Source organism: Schistocerca cancellata, chromosome 6 (assembly GCF_023864275.1).
Source record: "Schistocerca cancellata isolate TAMUIC-IGC-003103 chromosome 6, iqSchCanc2.1, whole genome shotgun sequence".
Classification (NCBI taxonomy): Eukaryota; Metazoa; Arthropoda; class Insecta; order Orthoptera; family Acrididae; genus Schistocerca; species Schistocerca cancellata.
Window position 1 is genome coordinate 237,526,130 of NC_064631.1, and position 17,656 is coordinate 237,543,785.

Genomic DNA, 17,656 nt, shown 5'->3' on the forward strand with positions numbered 1-17,656 from the left:
TTGCTGTGCTGGTACTGCGAACGGCTGAAAGCAAGGGGAAACTACGGCCATAATTTTTCCCGAGGGCATGTAGCTTTACTGTATGATTAAATGATGATGGTGTCTTCATGGGTAAAATATTCCGGAGGTAAAATAGTCCCCCATTCGGATCTCCGGGCGGGGACTACTCAAGGGGATGCCGTTATCAGGAGAAAGAAAACTGGCGTTCTACGGATCGGAGCATGGAATGTCAGATCCCTTAATCGGGCAGGTAGGATAGAAAATTTAAAAAGGGAAATGGATAGGCTAAAGTTAGATATAGTGGGAATTAGTGAAGTTCGGTGGCAGGAGGAACAAGACTTCTGGTCAGGTGACTACAGGGTTATAAACACAAAGTCAAATAGGGGTAATGCAGGAGTAGGTTTAATAATGAATAGGAAAATAGGAACGCGGGTAAGCTACTACAAACAGCATAGTGAACGCATTATTGTGGCCAAGATAGATACGAAGCCCACACCTACTACAGTAGTACAAGTTTATATGCCAACTAGCTCTGCAGATGACGAAGAAATTGAAGAAATGTATGATAAAATAAAAGAAATTATTCAGATAGTGAAGGGAGACGAAAATTTAATAGTCATGGGTGACTGGAATTCGAGTGTAGGAAAAGGGAGAGAAGGAAACGTTGTAGGTGAATATGGATTGGGGCTAAGAAATGAAAGAGGAAGCCGCCTGGTAGAATTTTGCACAGAGCACAACTTAATCATAGCTAACACTTGGTTTAAGAATCATGATAGAAGGTTGTATACATGGAAGGACCCTGGAGATACTAAAAGGTATCAGATAGATTATATAATGGTAAGACAGAGATTTAGGAACCAGGTTTTAAATTGTAAGACATTTCCAGGAGCAAATGTGGACTCTGACCACAATCTATTGGTTATGATCTGTAGATTAAAACTGAAGAAACTGCAAAAAGGTGGGAATTTCAGGAGATGGGACCGAGATAAACTGAAAGAACCAGAGGTTGTACAGAGTTTCAGGGAGAGCATAAGGGAACAATTGACAGGAATGGGGGAAAGAAATACAGTAGAAGAAGAATGGGTACCTTTGAGGGATGAAGTAGTGAAGGCAGCAGAGGATCAAGTAGGTAAAAAGACGAAGGCTAGTAGGAATCCTTGGGTAACAGAAGAAATATTGAATTTAATTGATGAAAGGAGAAAATATAAAAATGCAGTAAATGAAGCAGGCAAAAAGGAATACAAACGTCTCAAAAATGAGATCGACAGGAAGAGCAAAATGGCTAAGCAGGGATGGCTAGAGGATAAATGTAAGGATGTAGAGGCTTATCTCACTAGGGGTAAGATAGATACTGCCCACAGGAAAATTAAAAAGACCTTTGGAGATAAGAGAACCAATCGTATGAACATCGAGTTCTCAGATGGAAACCCAGTTCTAAGCAAAGAGGGGAAAGCAGAAAGGTGGAAGGAGTATATGGAGGGTCTATACAAGGGCGATGTACTTGAGGACAATATTATGGAAATGGAAGAGGATGTAGATGAAGATGAAATGGGAGATACGATACTGCCTGAAGATTTTGACAGAGCACTGAAAGACCTGAGTCGAAACAAGGCCCCCGGAGTAGACAACATTCCATTAGAACTACTGACGGCCTTGGGAGAGCCAGTCCTGACAAAACTCTACCATCTGCTGAGCAAGATGTATGAAACAGGCGAAGTACCCTCAGACTTCAAGAAGAATATAATAATTCAAATCCCAAAGAAAGCAGGTGTTGACAGATGTGAAAATTACCGAACAATCAGTTTAATAAGCAACAGCTGCAAAATACTAACGCGAATTCTTTACAGACGAATGGAAAAACTGGTAGAAGCCGACCTCGAGGAAGATCAGTTTGGATTCCGTAGAAATACTGGAACACGTGAGGCAATACTGACCCTACGACTTATCTTAGAAGAAAGATTAAGGAAAGATAAACCTACGTTTCCAGCATTTGTAGACTTAGAGAAAGCTTTTGACAATGTTGACTGGAATACTCTCTTTCAAATTCTAAAGGTGGCAGGGGTAAAATACAGGGAGCGATGGCTATTTACAATTTGTACAGAAACCAGATGGCTGTTATAAGAGTCGAGGGACATGAAAGGGAAGCAGTGGTTGGAAAGGGAGTAAGACACGGTTGTAGCCTCTCCCCGATGTTATTCAATCTGTATATTGAGCAAGCAGTAAAGAAAACGAAAGAAAAATTCGGAGTTGGTATTAAAATCCATGGAGAAGAAATAAAAACTTTGAGGTTCGCCGATGACATTGTAATTCTGTCAGAGACAGCAAAGGACTTGGAAGAGCAGTTGAACGGAATGGATGGTGTCTTGAAGGGTGGATATAAGATGAACATCAACAAAAGCAAAACGAGGATAATGGAATGTAATCGAATTAAGTCGGGTGATGTTGAGGGAATTAGATTAGGAAATGAGACTCTTAAAGTAGTGAAAGAGTTTTGCTATTTGGGGAGCAAAATAACTGATGATGGTCGAAGTAGAGAGGATATAAAATGTAGACTGGCAATGGTAAGGAAACCGTTTCTGAAGAAGAGAAATTTGTTAACATCGAGTATAGATTTAAGTGCCAGGAAGTCATTTCTGAAAGTATTTGTATGGAGTGTAGCCATGTATGGAAGTGAAATATGGACGGTAAATAGTTTGGACGAGAAGAGAATAGAAGCTTTCGAAATGTGGTGGTACGGAAGAATGCTGAAGATTAGATGGGTAGATCACATAACTAATGAGGAAGTATTGAATAGGATCGGGGAGAAGAGAAGTTTGTGGCACAACTTGACCAGAAGAAGGGATCGGTTGGTAGGACATGTTCTGAGGCAGCATCAAGGGATCACCAATTTAGTACTGGAGGGCAGCGTGGAGGGTAAAAATCGTAGGGGGAGACCAAGAGATGAATACACTAAGCAGATTCAGAAGGATGTAGGTTGCAGTAGGTACTGGAAGATGAAGAAGCTTGCACAGGATAGAGTAGCATGGAGAGCTGCATCAAACCAGTCTCAGGACTGAAGACCACAACAACAACAACAACAACATATTCCACTCAACATTGTCAAAAACTTTCTCTAAGTCTACAAATGCTAGAACCGTAGGTTTGCTTTTCCTTAATCTATTTTCTAAGATAAGTCGTAGGGTCAGTATTGCCTCACGTGTTCCAACATTTCTGCGGAATCCAAACTGATCTTCCCCGAGGTCTACCAGTTTTTCCATTCGTCTGTAAGGAATTCGTGTTAGTATTTTGCAGCCGTGGCTTATTAAACTGATAGTTCAGTAATTTTCACATCTGTCAACACCTGTTTTCTTTGGAATTGGAATTATTATATTCTTTTTGAAGTCCGAGGGAATTTTGCCTTTCTTATGCATTTTACTCACTAAATGGTAGAGTTTTGTTAGTCCTGGCTCTCCCAAGGCTGTCATTAGTTCTAATGGGATGTTGTCTACTCATGGGGCCTAGTTTCGACTTAGATCTTTCAGTGCTCTGTCAAACTCTTCACGCAGTATTATATCTCCCATTTCATCTTCATCTACATCCTCTTCCATTTCCATAATATTGTCCTCAAGAGCATCGCTCTTGTATATACCCTCTATATACTCCTTCCACCTTTCTGCTTTCCCTTCCTTGCTTAGTACTAGGTTTCTATCTGTGCTCTTGATGTTCATGCAAGTCGTCCTTTTCTCTTCAAAGGTCTCTTTAATTTCCCTGTAGGCAGTATCTATCTTACCCTTAGTGATATGGGCCTCTACATCCTTACATTTGTCCTCTCGCTATCCCTGCTTAGCCATTTTGCACTTCCTGTCAATCTCATTTTTGAGACGTTTGTATTCCTATTTGCCTGCTTCATTTACTGCATTTTTATATTTTCTCCTTTCATCAATTCCATATCTCTTCTGTTACCAAAGGATTTCTACTAGCCCTCTTCATTCACCTACTCGATCCTCTGCTACCTTCACTATTTCATCTTTCAAAGCTACCCATTCTTCTTCTACTGTATTTCTTTCACCCATTCTTGTCAGTTGTTCCCTAGTGCTCTCCCTGAAGCTCTCTACAACCTCTGGTTCTTTTAGTTTATCCAGGTCCCATATTCTTAAATTCCCACCTTTTTGTAGTTTCTTCAGTTTTAATCTACAGTTGATAACCAATAGATTGTGGTCAGAGTCCACATCTGCCCCTGGAAATGTCTTACAATTTAAAACCTGGTTCCTGAATCTCTGTCTTACCATTATGTAATCCATCTGAGACCTTCCAGTATCTCCAGGCTTCTTCCATATACACAACCTTCTTTTATGATTCTTGAACCAAGTGTTAGCTATGATTAAGTTACGCTCTGTTCAAAATTCTACCAGGCGCCTTCCTCTTTCATTCCTTAACCCCATTCCATATTCAGCTACTTCATTATCTGAATAATTTCTTTTATCTCATCATACATTTCTTCTATGTCCTCATCGTCTGCGGAGCTAGTTGGCATATAAACTTTTACTACTGTGGTAGGCATGGGCTTCGTATCTATCTTGGTTACAACAATGCGTTCACTATGCTGTTTGTAGTAGCTTACCCGCATTCCTACTTTTTTATTCATTATTAAACCTACTCCTGCATTACCTTTATCTGATTTTGTATTTATGACGCTGTATTCACCTGACTAGAAGTCTTGTTCATCCTGTCACCGAACTTCACTAATTCCCACTATATCTAACTTTAACCTATCCATTTCCCTTTTTAAATTTTCTATACTATCTGCCGGATTAAGGGATCTGACGTTCCACACTTCGACCCGTAGAACGCCAGTTTTCTGTCTCCTGATAACAACGTCCTCCTGAATAGTCCCCGTCCAGAGATCCGAATGGGGGACTATTTTACCTCCGGAATATTTTACCCAAGAAGATGCTATCATCATTTAACCATGCAGTAAAGCTGCGTGCCCTCGGGAAAAATTACGGCTGTAGTTTCCCCTTGCTTTCTGCCGTTTACAGTACCAGCACAGCAAGGCCGTTTTGGTTAGTGTTCCAAGGCCAGATCAGTCAATCATCCAGACTGTTGCCTCTGAAACTACTGAAAAGGCTTCTGCACCTCTTCTGCAACCACACGTTTGTCTAAACATGTGGATTGTGGATGTTTGAATGTCTGTATACATTCACAATCAGCGATACGGACGCAGCAGCTGACGTTAGCACCACTGACAAAATGTTCCCTGAAATTGCAAGTTTACCTTAGGGACCATCTCTTCCTTATCGAAATTTATTTAGTTTGATTTTCCTTATCCCATCTATTAACTTGAACGAATAGTTTCGGAACACCCTGTGTATAACACAAGCCCAGCGGTGAAGAAAGATATTTACATAATACAATCACAGAACGAATGCCGTGATTGACACAGTGGAAGACTGTTCCCCTGTGTATTGAACACCAGGAAAGAGCATTTACAATGTGTCCTGTTACACTTCAGTTCATTCGATTCTTAAAGCAGTTGCTGCATTGTATTTAAAATTTAACGTGATGGTTTTCTGGGTACGATACCGTGTCAAATCGTTAATAATTATCACTGATAATGTCTATTGGAGTAAAGAGCATACACAGAAGCTGAGTGATTACAAGTAAACCTTTCATCCAATGAAAAATAGGAAAAGATTATAAAGTATACTGTGCCTAACTATAGTTTTAATTATTTAGCTGTGAAAGACAGACTCCAACAAGGACAACATAAGTATAATGCTTAAATACTATATTTAAGTTCACGTAGCATATTTTTCTCAATCCAGGACATTGTTCTTACCCTCACCAACACCATGAATTCTAGATATTGCCAAATTATGATTAGTTCCCACAATAATGTTATTCCATAGGTCTTAGAAAAAAGAATCATAGCCTCGAACAGGCTTATACCGTTTCCTGCCACAAAAATCACTCCTTTAAATGCTGATAATGTGTTACGTGTATGCAAAAGAAAACACGAAATGGAGAAGGACACTGGCAAAAAATACCAACTGTAGCATTAAATAAAATAGATGTCACAGAGGAAGAATATAAACTGCTGTTGGGGAAAGAACAACTCATTCCAAATTTTCAGACAAGACACAATATATTGCGACGATATATGGAAAAATATTGATACGACTGGAGAATATATCAGTATTTACTGCAAATACCAGTGGAAATTGGACGTTTATTGGAGTGGTCACGAAAAACAATAGATGCAAGGTCGTATACTATTTTAGACGGTATACGGAAAATTTGTTAGGTTGGTGTATAAGTTCGTAGCGTTTTTCCATATGTTTTAATAACCACAAAAGGTACGCATAACCGAGACTTAATTCATCAATAATACATTCTCTTTCACTATTTACAGCAGTCCGTCAAGCCTGTGGCAACTTTCGGATTCCGCGACTGAAGAAATCACGTGGCTTTGAGGCAAAAACGCGTCGAGGCATGTTCGCAGCGCATTTTCATCCGGAAATGAAGTTCCTTAAAGGTTGTCCGATACAGAGCGGAAAATGTGAAAATCTGTGAGCCTAAGATCAGGTGAATAAAGTGAGTGCAGAATGGAATCCCAGTCCACCTTTTGTATAGTGTTGTATGTCAGTCTCACACAATGTGGGTGGGTGTTAAAGTAGAGTAGCATCTCTTCACACAGTCTGCGTGGTCGTTGTTCGAGGATTGCATTTGCAAGACGTCCCAGTTGTTGACAATAAACGTCAGCAGTGATGGTTAGGCACCAGGGAAGCAATTCCTAATACACCACACCGTCGCTGGTCCACCAGATGCGTAACATTATTTTTTGTGGATGCGCGCAGGACTTTGTAAGGGAAGTTCCTGCTTTGTAATTTGATCTCCTACTTGTTCAGACAAGTACTTTAAGAAGATTTATATACATATAGGATATTGCAAGCAATTTGATCTCCTACTTGTTCAGATAAATACTTTAAGAAGAATTATACAGGGTGTTACAAAAAGGTACGGCCAAACTTTCAGGAAACATTCCTCACACACAAATAAAGAAAAGATGTTATGTGGACATGTGTCCGGAAACGCTTAATTTCCATGTTAGAGCTCATTTTAGTTGCGTCAGTATGTACTGTACTTCCTCCATTCACGCCAATTGGCCCAACTGAAGGAAGGTAATGTTGACTTCGGTGCTTGTGTTGACATGCGACTCATTGCTCTACAGTACTTAGCATCACGCACATCAGTACGTAGCATCAACAGGTTAGTGTTCATCACGAACGTGGTTTTGCAGCCAGTGCAATGTTTACAAATGCGGAGTTGGCAGATGCCCATTTGATGTATGGATTACCACGGGGCAATAGCCGTGGCGCGTATGTTTGTAGCGAGACAGATTTCCAGAACGAAGGTGTCCCGACAGGAAGACGTTCGAAGCAATTGATCGGCGTCTTAGGGAGCACGGAACATTCCAGCCTATGACTCGCGACTGGGGAAGGCCTAGAACGACGAGGACACCTGCAATGGACGAGGCAATTCTTCATGCAGTTGACGATAACCCTAATGTCACCGTCAGAGAAGTTGCTGCTGTACAAGGTAACGTTGACCACGTCACTGTATGGAGAGTGCTACGAGAGAACCAGTTGTTTCTGTACCATGTACAGCGTGTGGAGTCTCTATCAGCAGCTGATTGGTCGCCACGCGTACACTTCTGCGAATAGTTCATCCAACAATTTGTCAATCCTCATTTCTGTGCAAATGTTCTCTTTACGGATGAGGCTTCATTCCAACGTGATCAAATTGTAAATTTTCACAATCAACATGTCTGGGCTGATGAGAATCCGCACGCAATTGTGCAATCACGTCATCAACACAGATTTTCTATGAACGTTTGGGCAGGCATTGTTGGTGATGTCTTGATTGGGCCCCATGTTCTTCCACCTACGCTCAATGGAGCACGTTATCATGATTTTATACGGGATATTTTAACTGTGCTGCTAGAAGATATGGTTCATGCCCGATGGAGCTCCTACACATTTCAGTAGAAGTGTTCGTACGCTTCTCAACAACAGATTCGGTGACCGATGGATTGTTAGAGGCGGACCAATTCCATGGCCTCCACGCTCTCCTGACCTCTACCCTCTTGACTTTCATTTATGGGGGCATTTGAAAGCTCTTGTCTACGCAACCCCGGTACCAAATGTAGAGGCTCTTCGTGCTCGTATTGTGGACGGCTGTGATACAATACGCCATTCTCCAGGGCTGCATCAGCGCATCAGGGATTCCATGCGACGGAGGGAGGACGCATGTATCCTCGCTAACGGAGGACATTTTGAACATTTCCTGTAACAAAGTGTTTGAAGTCACGCTGCTACGTTCTGCTGCTGTGTGTTTCAAAAATGGTTCAAATGCCTCTGAGCACTGTGGGACTTAATATCTGTGGTCATCAGTCCCCTAGAACTTAGAACTACTTAAACCTAACTAACCTAAGAACATCACACACATCCATGCCCGAGGCAGGATTCGAACCTGCGACCGTAGCGGTCACGCGGTTCCGAACTGAAGCGCTTAGAACCGAACGGCCACACCAGCCGGCTTGTGTGTTTCCATTCCATGATTAATGTGATTTGAAGAGAAGTAATAAAATGAGCTCTAACATGGAAAGTAAGCGTTTCCGGACACATGTCCACATAACATATTTTCTTTCTTTGTGTGTGAGGAATTTTTCCTGAAAGTTTGGTCGTACCTTTTTGTAACACCCTATATACATAGAGGATACGAAAGAATCAAGTCCAGACTGGTACACTGTCGCAGGTAATGCTTAAAGTATTAGATTCATGAAGCCCTACGACATTCTAGAGTAGCTATTTGGATACTCTAGAGAAAATTTAAAAAATAACACCTTCGTAAGGAAAATTAGCAGTTTCCTCTGAACACATAACTGATGTTTTTCCAGTATATAACTAAATTTGGTGATAACAGTTAACAGCAGAAGGACCAAGATTAATTCTCAGTGAACAGGAACTTCTCAGCACCGATATCGAAATCCTGTTTCACCATAACTTATATCCATTAGTCAATAAGACAGCGAGTGACTTAGGACTCTGGAAGCACGAGGTCACTGGAAATTAGACATTGCTTCCAGCCTTCACATGACTTGACTTTATAGTCCAATTGTATCACTGAGCGCGCCAGAAACAAGATTCAGATATTCTGTGAAATCGGCAATACCAGTATTGAATATCCCAGTTGGCTGATCGGTTGATTGGGGGAATGGGACCAAACAGCGAGGTCATCGATCCCATAGAATTAGGGAAGGATGGGGAACGAAGTCAGCCATGCCCTTTTGCAGGAACCATGCCGACATTTACCTGAAGCGATTTAGGGAAATCGCGGAAAACCTAAATCAGGATGGCCGGACGCGGGTTTGAACCGTCGACCTCCCGAAGGCGAGTCCTGTGTGCTAACCACTGCGCCACCTCGTTCGGCGTTCCAGTTGTACAGCTATTTTTATACCGCGTCAAGCTCGTAAATTAAACGTGGTGGGATTATCTCAACTTCAATTATAAATGAGTAGCAGCTTAACATTTAATTCTTTGATATGACAGATCAAATCCGCTGCATGAAACTAAATTCCTGCAGCTGTAGATATTACATATCTGTAATCACGCACTGATCGTTTTGAGCGACACACGGCAAATTTTGTATGTCGTACATTTGTGCGAAACAGATTTTACAAAACTAGTCTTTTTAGGAGCATACTGTCCATTCACTTTTTTCTTGTAGAAAACTCATTTATTCTCCAACCGTTTATGCAGCACTGTCCTCAGTGTATTCTTGCAGATCTGTCTCATGTGGTTACCATTCCTTTCCTGCTTATGACTCTTCACTTATTTATACACTGGTGTCCAAGATTAAAGCAACAAACAGAAGTTTTGTACGGTTGTGTTTATTTTACCACAAAACAGTACAAACAGGTGATAGTAAATTAGGAACAATGTAAAGAATACAGAACGTAAACAACTGCAACACGTATAACGATAGGCAAAAATGTTCTTTGTTTTTTTCCAACTTAAGGGGGGTAGGACGTCAAACGGACCGACTTGGAGCATGAGAGGCACCACAGGACATTTCAATTTCCACTGTCTATACTTTCACAAATAAATTTATAAAACTTTGTCAGCATCACCAGGAAGGATTCAGAATTCACACTTATCGCAGTGGAAGTTCGAAAACATAACGAGATAATTTTTTTCACATGTGAAATTTCGTCATTTTTTTCACTTACTAATGGCTGAATTTGTTGCTGTAGGTACATTTTTCTTCATAAGTAAGAGAGATTCTTTGATGAATTTTGCACAGCATACAAACCATACTTAAAGGTGTATGAAAATCTAGAATTTTCAAAATTTATTAAAAACTGTGGTAAAAATTGAGGTAATTAACTATAAAATTTGTGTTTTTTCTAAACATGAAGTTTAAAATATAACAGCTCATTCGTTTTTTCATAAATTAAATAAATTCTAGAGTTTCATACACCTGTAAGTATGGTATGTATGCTGTGAAAAATTCATCGAAGAATCTCTCTAACTTATGAAGAAAAGTGTACCTATAGCAACAAATGCTGCCATTAGTAAGTGAAAAAGATGATGAAATTTGACAAGTAAAAAAATTTATTTTGTTATGTTTTCGAACTTCCACTGGAATGAGTGTGAATCCTGATTCCTTCCTGGTGATGCTGACAAAGTTTTATGAATTTATTTGTAAAAGTATAGACACTGGTTATTAAAATGTTCTGTGAGGCCTCTCTTGCTCCAAGTCGGCCCGTTTGACGTCCTACCCACTTTAACGGATTTGCGCACACATTTCGATAACTGGTTAAAGTGCTCAGTGTGGCGTGTGACCACCTCTGATTGGTTGGTTGCTTGGTTTAAAAGAGGGGGGGGGGGAGGGGAGGTAACAAACAGCTAGTTCATCGGTCCTTCAAAAATGGTTCAAATGGCTCTGAGCACTATGCGACTCAACTTCTGAGGTCATTAGTCGCCTAGAACTTAGAACTAATTAAACCTAACTAACCTAAGGACATCACACACATCCGTGCCCGAGGCAGGATTCGAACCTGCGACCGTAGCGGTCGCTCGGTTCTCATCGGTCCTTCGTTCCTATTAAAATAATCCCACAGTGATGGGAGTAAAACAAACAAGACACATAAAACAAAGCTGGAAGAAGGGAAAAACCACAAGAACGACAGAGGGGCAAGAAACAGTAAAATGGAGAAAATTGGACAAGATAAACACAGACACAAGAAACAGGTAGAAGGGATAAAAACAAGAGAGCAGATGACAGTGGCTGGCTGACCACGAGGATAAAAAGAATAAGCCAGCCGCTTTGGGACACATTAAAACATCCAGCCTATAAGCACTAGGACGGAGACCACATAGGCCGGCCACGGTGGCCGTGCGGCTCTAGGCGCTGCAGTTCGGAACCGCGTAACCGCTACGGTCGCAGGTTCGAATCCTGCCTCGGGCATGGATGTGTGTGATGTCCTTAGGTTAGTTAGGTTTAAGTAGTTCTAAGTTCTAGGGGACTGATGACCTAAGATGTTAAGTCCCATAGTACTCAGAGCCATTTGAACCATTTTTTGGAGATCACAAAGGGACAAAGGACATGCGCTAAAACTTATATAGAATGAGAGAACCCACCCTCACGTATAAAACGTAAAACTAAATTCGCCCATGAGGCGTTGTCAGCTAAAATTAATGGTAACGAGTCCGGTCACTGAGGATTCCGACGTAGGGATGACAAATAAGGACAGCTCAACAACATATGGGCCACTGTCAACCGGTCGCCGCAACGACACTTAGGTCAGCACGCCGCAGGAGGTAGGCGTGTGTCACCCAAGCGTGGCCAATGTGGAGCAGACAGAGAACCACAGCTTCCCTGCGAGAGGCTTGCACGGAGGTCTTCCACTCATTCGTAGTCTCCTTAATGGCACGCAGTTTGTTGTTCGAACTGAGGCTATGCCATTCTGTTTCCTAAAGCCGAGAAACCTTGCGGCATAATAAGGAACATAGTTCTGTTACAGGAATGCCGATCTTCATAAGCGCTTTCCGCGTAGCCTGTTTGGCCAGCCTGTCAGCAAGTTCATTGCCTGGGATACCGACGTGTCCAGGGGTCCAGACAAACACCGCGGAACGACTGGAATATTTGGTTGCTACCAAAGGATGGCGATGGTAGCACTGGTGATTGTATTCTGCTCAGGGAGTCAGTACAGAGGAGAAACCACTCACCAGAGCATGAACTGACTTACTCAAGTGCACGAGATATGGCCACCAGCACTGCAGTGAACACACTGCAGCCATCGGGCAAGGAATGCTGTTCAATATGGCCTCCGTGAACGCAGGCGAAGCCAACGTGGCAATCAGCCATCGAGTCGTCCGTCTAAACCACTCCAGAGCCCCGAAACATGTCAATAATCGAGAGCAAGTGGCAGCGGAGAGCCGCGAGGTTAGCGTAGTCCATAGGTCCATGCGAAAGGTCTAGGTGAAGTGTCGGCCAAGGTCCACACCATGGAGGCGCACGTGAATGGACCTCGATTAGAGGTGGTAAGGGAAGGTCTCCAGTTCAGACAGAACGGAGCGGACGAGCACCGCAATCGTAAGCCCTGACCTGGGCCGCCGATGTGGGAGATGAACCGCCGTGGGTGGGAAAAGGAAACGGTAATTCGGATGCTCAGGAAAACTACGAATGTGTGCACCGTAATTGGCGAGCAGTTGTGCACGCCTAACCTGCAATGGAGGGACTCCGGCCTCCACAAGGACGCTGGTCACCAGTCTCTTCCTAAGAGCTCCTGTCGCTAGTCGAACTCCGCAGTGGTGCACTGGGTCGAGTAAACGCAACGCTGAGGACGCCGACGAACCATAAATCACATTCCCATAGTCAAGGCGTGATTGAACAAGGGCTCTGTAGTGCTGCAGCAGAGTGGAGGGATATGCACCCCAGTTGGTGTTGCTCAGGCAGCGGAGGGCATTGAGGTGCTGCCAGCACTTCCGCTTATGTTGACGAAGATAAGGAAGCCAAGTGAATAAACGTCGAAAATCAGTCCTAAGAATCAATATGTCTCCACTACAGTGAGTGGATCGTCATTAAGGTAAAGTGCTGGTTCCGAATGAACGGTACGACGTCGACAGAAGTGCATGACACACGACTTCAGGGCTGAAAACTGGAAGCCGTGGGATAGAGCCCATGACTGTTCCTTGTGAATGGCTCCCTTAGGCGCCGCTCAGCAACACCAGTACTAGCAGTACGAAATGCAGAAGTCGTCTGCAAACAGACAAGGTGAGACGGGTGGCCCTACAGCTGCTGCTATACCGTTTTTCTTCCATCAGTTTTCTGACTGGTTTGCTGCGTGCCGCGACGAATTACTCTCCTGTGCTAACCTCTTCATCCCAGAGTAGCACTGTAACCTACGTCCTCAATTATTTGCTGGATGTATTCTAATCTCTGTCTTCGTATACAGTTCTTGCCGTCTACAGCCTCCTCTAGTACCATGGAAGTCATTCCCTGAGGCCCTGTCCCTTTTCCTTATCAGTGTTTCCCACATATTCCTTTCCTCTTCGATTGTGCGCAGAACATCCTCATTCCTTACCTTATCAGTCCACTTAATTTTGAACATTTATCTGTACCACCACATCTCAAACACTTAGATTCTCCTCTCTTCGGATTTCCCACACCCAGTCCATGTTTCACTACCACACAATGCTATACTCAAGACGTCCAGTCTCAGAAACTTCTTCCTCGAATTAAGACCGATATTTGAGATTAGTAGACTTCTCTTGGCCGGGAATGCTCTTCTTGCCATTGCTAGTCTTATTTTGATGTCCCCCTTGATCCGTCCGTCCGACATTGGTTGTTTTACTGCCTAGGTAGCAGAAGTCTTTAACTTCATCTACTTCGTGACCATCGATCTGGATGTTAAGTTTCTCGCTGTTCTCATTTCTACTACTTCTCATTACCTTCGTCTTTCTTCGATTTACTCTCAACCCATATTCTGTATTCATTAGACAGTTTATTCCGTTCAGAAGATCATGTAATTCTTCTTGGAGGTCAGACCCCTACAGGGGACAATCACATAAAGGCCGAAACGTGTGAGACTCCTTTTAGTCGCCTCTTACGACAGGCAGGAATACCTCAGGCCTATTCTAGCCCCAGGACCTACAGGGGTACCACCTCTGCAGCAATAAAGGCCTGACAACAATGGGACGTGCTGTGAATGGTGTCATCAATCTCATTATGAGACAATAACTCCCATTCTTACTATAGAACTTTTCGCAAGTCTTGGAGAGTGGGTGGTGGATGCTGACGTGATACAACCCATCTCCCTAGTGCATCCCAGACATGCTCTAAGGGATTCAAAAAGGGAGATCGAGCAGGCCACACCATGCATGCAATATCTTCCATTTTCAAAGGAACATCAGCCACCTGTGTTCCATGGGGCCGAGCATTATCGTCAATCTGTACGAAGTCTGGGCTCACAGCACGTCGCAACAACTTCACATGAGGTCCCAAGATCTCGTCACGATTCCTCATGACATTTAAACCTTGCCGATTCACCCATACAGTTTCAAGAAGAGGTGTTTGAATGGTCATGATAATCCCTGCCACACCATTAGGGATCGTCCTCGATATCGCTCTCTTTAGAAATCGTATGCCATGTTCCCTCCAGATGCGAGTCCGTCGAGAATCACTCTCCAGACCAAATCGAGACACATCTGTGAAAAGAGCATTGGCCTACTGTCTGACTATCCTGTTGGCATGTTGACGACTTCACTCTAGACAATCCCTTCTGTGAAGACGCATCAGAGATACACATACAGCAAATTTCCGACAGTAAAGGCCTCTCTGCCGATGCTCTCCGTGCACCGTTTGTCTCGATACAACACGTCCAGTGGATACTGCGAGGAAGGATGCCAGTTGCCGTGCAGTACTAAGGCGGTACCGTCGTGTCCTCACCGCGTCCTTAAGTCAATTAACGGTCCTCCCTTCCTGATGTCACACATGGCCGGTAATGCCTTGGTTGTAGGGATACAATTTCCGTTTCATAAATTGACTCCACATCCAAGAAACAGCAGAACGATTCACGTTAAGTTATCGGGCCATATCACTTTGCGATTGTCCTGCTTCCATTCTTCCTATGGCCCTCCACCGCAGAGAGTGTAGTAGGCGTCTTCTCTGTGCCATACTGTTCCGTCTGTGACTGTGTACACAGCTATAGTGGATGTGGAACTACCTGGCAAAGACTGCCACGTTTAATAGGTGCCCTGACGTCATCGTTGGCGTGGTTGTCCGTTGACCGGAATGACATCTTCCGTGCAGGACACGACCGTGCACACATCTGTAGACAGACTGTGTGATTATATCGTAAATTAGACACAGGACAGGGAAACAGTGCTTGTTGCTTTAACTTTGGACGCTAGTATTTAAAGTGATGGTTGAAAGAATTTGTTCGTATAACCACGACTTTAAAATCTATAGAATGTATTGTACACCAGCTTCATATTGTTGTTGAATAAGAAAAGAAGCATGTGTAGTTCGTATGTAGTGTTATGAGTTTGGGGTGATGGTGGTTAGTGTTTAACGTCCCGTCGACAACGAGGTCATTAGAGGCGGAGCGCAAGCTCGGGTTACGGAAGGATTGGGAAGGAAATCGGCCGTGCCCTTTCAGAGGAACCATCCCGGCATTTGCCTGAAACGATTTAGGGAAATCACGGAAAACCTAAATCAGGATGGCCGGAGACGGGATTGAACCGTCGTCCTCCCGAATGCGAGTCCAGTGTGCTAACCACTGCGCCACCTCGCTCGGTGTTATGAGTTTGCCAACACCTTTCCGAAGAGAACACGGCAAGTGTCATAATCCGATTTCCCAGAAACTTCACTCAGCGGAAGAGAAACTAAAAAAAGTATAAACGCGTGTCTCAGCTTATACGTAGATACTCGACATTTTCTGATAAAACGTCAGTCAAAGTTTTCGACGTAGATGCCTTTTAGCGCGCCAGAACACCATTTGCCAGTTGAATAGCGCAGATGAAGTTCAAATGGTTCAAATGGCTCTGAGCACTATGGGACGTAACATCTGAGGTCATCAGTCCCCTAGAACGTAGAACTACTTAAACCGAACTAACCTAAGGACATCATACACATCCACGCCCGAGGCAGGATTCTAACTTGCGACGGTAGCGGTCGCGCGGTTCCAGACTGAAGCGCCCAGAACCGCTCGGCCGCAGATGAAGTTCGTATCGTATTATTATCCCTCGTGACTGTTAGATTTCTATATATTTTTCTTTATAAATTTATATTACCGCGTGAAGAATGACCTGAACATGTGTTGCGGATTTACATGTTCGAAAAACGCACTTACTGCGTGAAATATATGTATATTTTTGTAGCCTTCATTCTGTTTGGAGTTGCTGTCAATTGGCGTGCTACTCCACTTGGGGAAAACCTCCCGACCTTTCGCGGCATACTCTCCTGTGGCATCTTTGTTATTCTCATTTCTATTCTCAGACTAATTGGTGATGTCAAACATCATCAATTGCTGTTCTTTCCCTACATGCTGTTCCTGTTCCTGCTGTTCCTTGTGCAGTTCAGAGTGCCATGCGCCTGCCTGGAGCAGATGCAGCACCTCGCAAAGCAGCGATGGAACAACACTGAAAACACGGCAACACAGATGGATTAGGAGACAGTGTTTCAATGCTGAGGGTTCCATAAAGAAGACAATACTACTTCTCGTCCACACATCTGCGCTACAGTAAAGTGATCAAAGATCGCCGAGGCCCTGCAGAGCACGATCAACTACGCCTTCAATGTGTCAGGAGAGACAGGCTTGTTTCTCAGCTTTACAGAGATAATTACAGCCGTCGTCGCTTACCAATACCGCAGCCAGAGGAATCCGGAATGCAAAGCAATTGATATTAATGCACCTAGGTAAAACAGCTATTTTTATTAAAATACGGGGAAACTAGTCAGCTGTGTCTACACTGTGCACTAATGTTGACAAATATTCTTACAGCGAGCGAAAATTACTGAATTATTGTATTACGCGTCAAAATGTCACCTTTATTTATGTACCTTAGAAGTTACACTTTGCTCTTGCCGAAAGAAAATTTTCACACAAGGTGTTTCATTTTATTGCATCGACTTACATAGAGTTTTCATGATAGTAAAATTTTGAAAGCATTTTATTGCATCTCTTTTTGTTTTATTTATTAGTTTTTAGCCTAGATTACTCCGTTGATAAACTAATGAAAATTTTTGCAATTATTTTACCAAGTTTAGATATATTCTTCTGACTGGAAAAGTGTTGTCTCATTTCTGTATAATAGAAATCTTATTTACATTCTTAGGAAGAAAGTGTCTTGTATAAGGGCAGGTGGAGTAAATTGAAAGAGATAAGCATTTATTGATGGAAATCAGGATATTAGGATTTAAATATTAACTATGAAAAACTGCATGTGCGTCACAATGTCCGTAAGTGGTTAGGGTCAGAGACATACAATACCAGAACAGAGCTGCTATTATCTTCCTCAAAACCCAGCTTAGTTTGGTATTACTCATATGCTAAGTAAACACTAACGGAGCCAGGTGTATGTTTGCCACTGCGCGTGGTAGCCGCGCG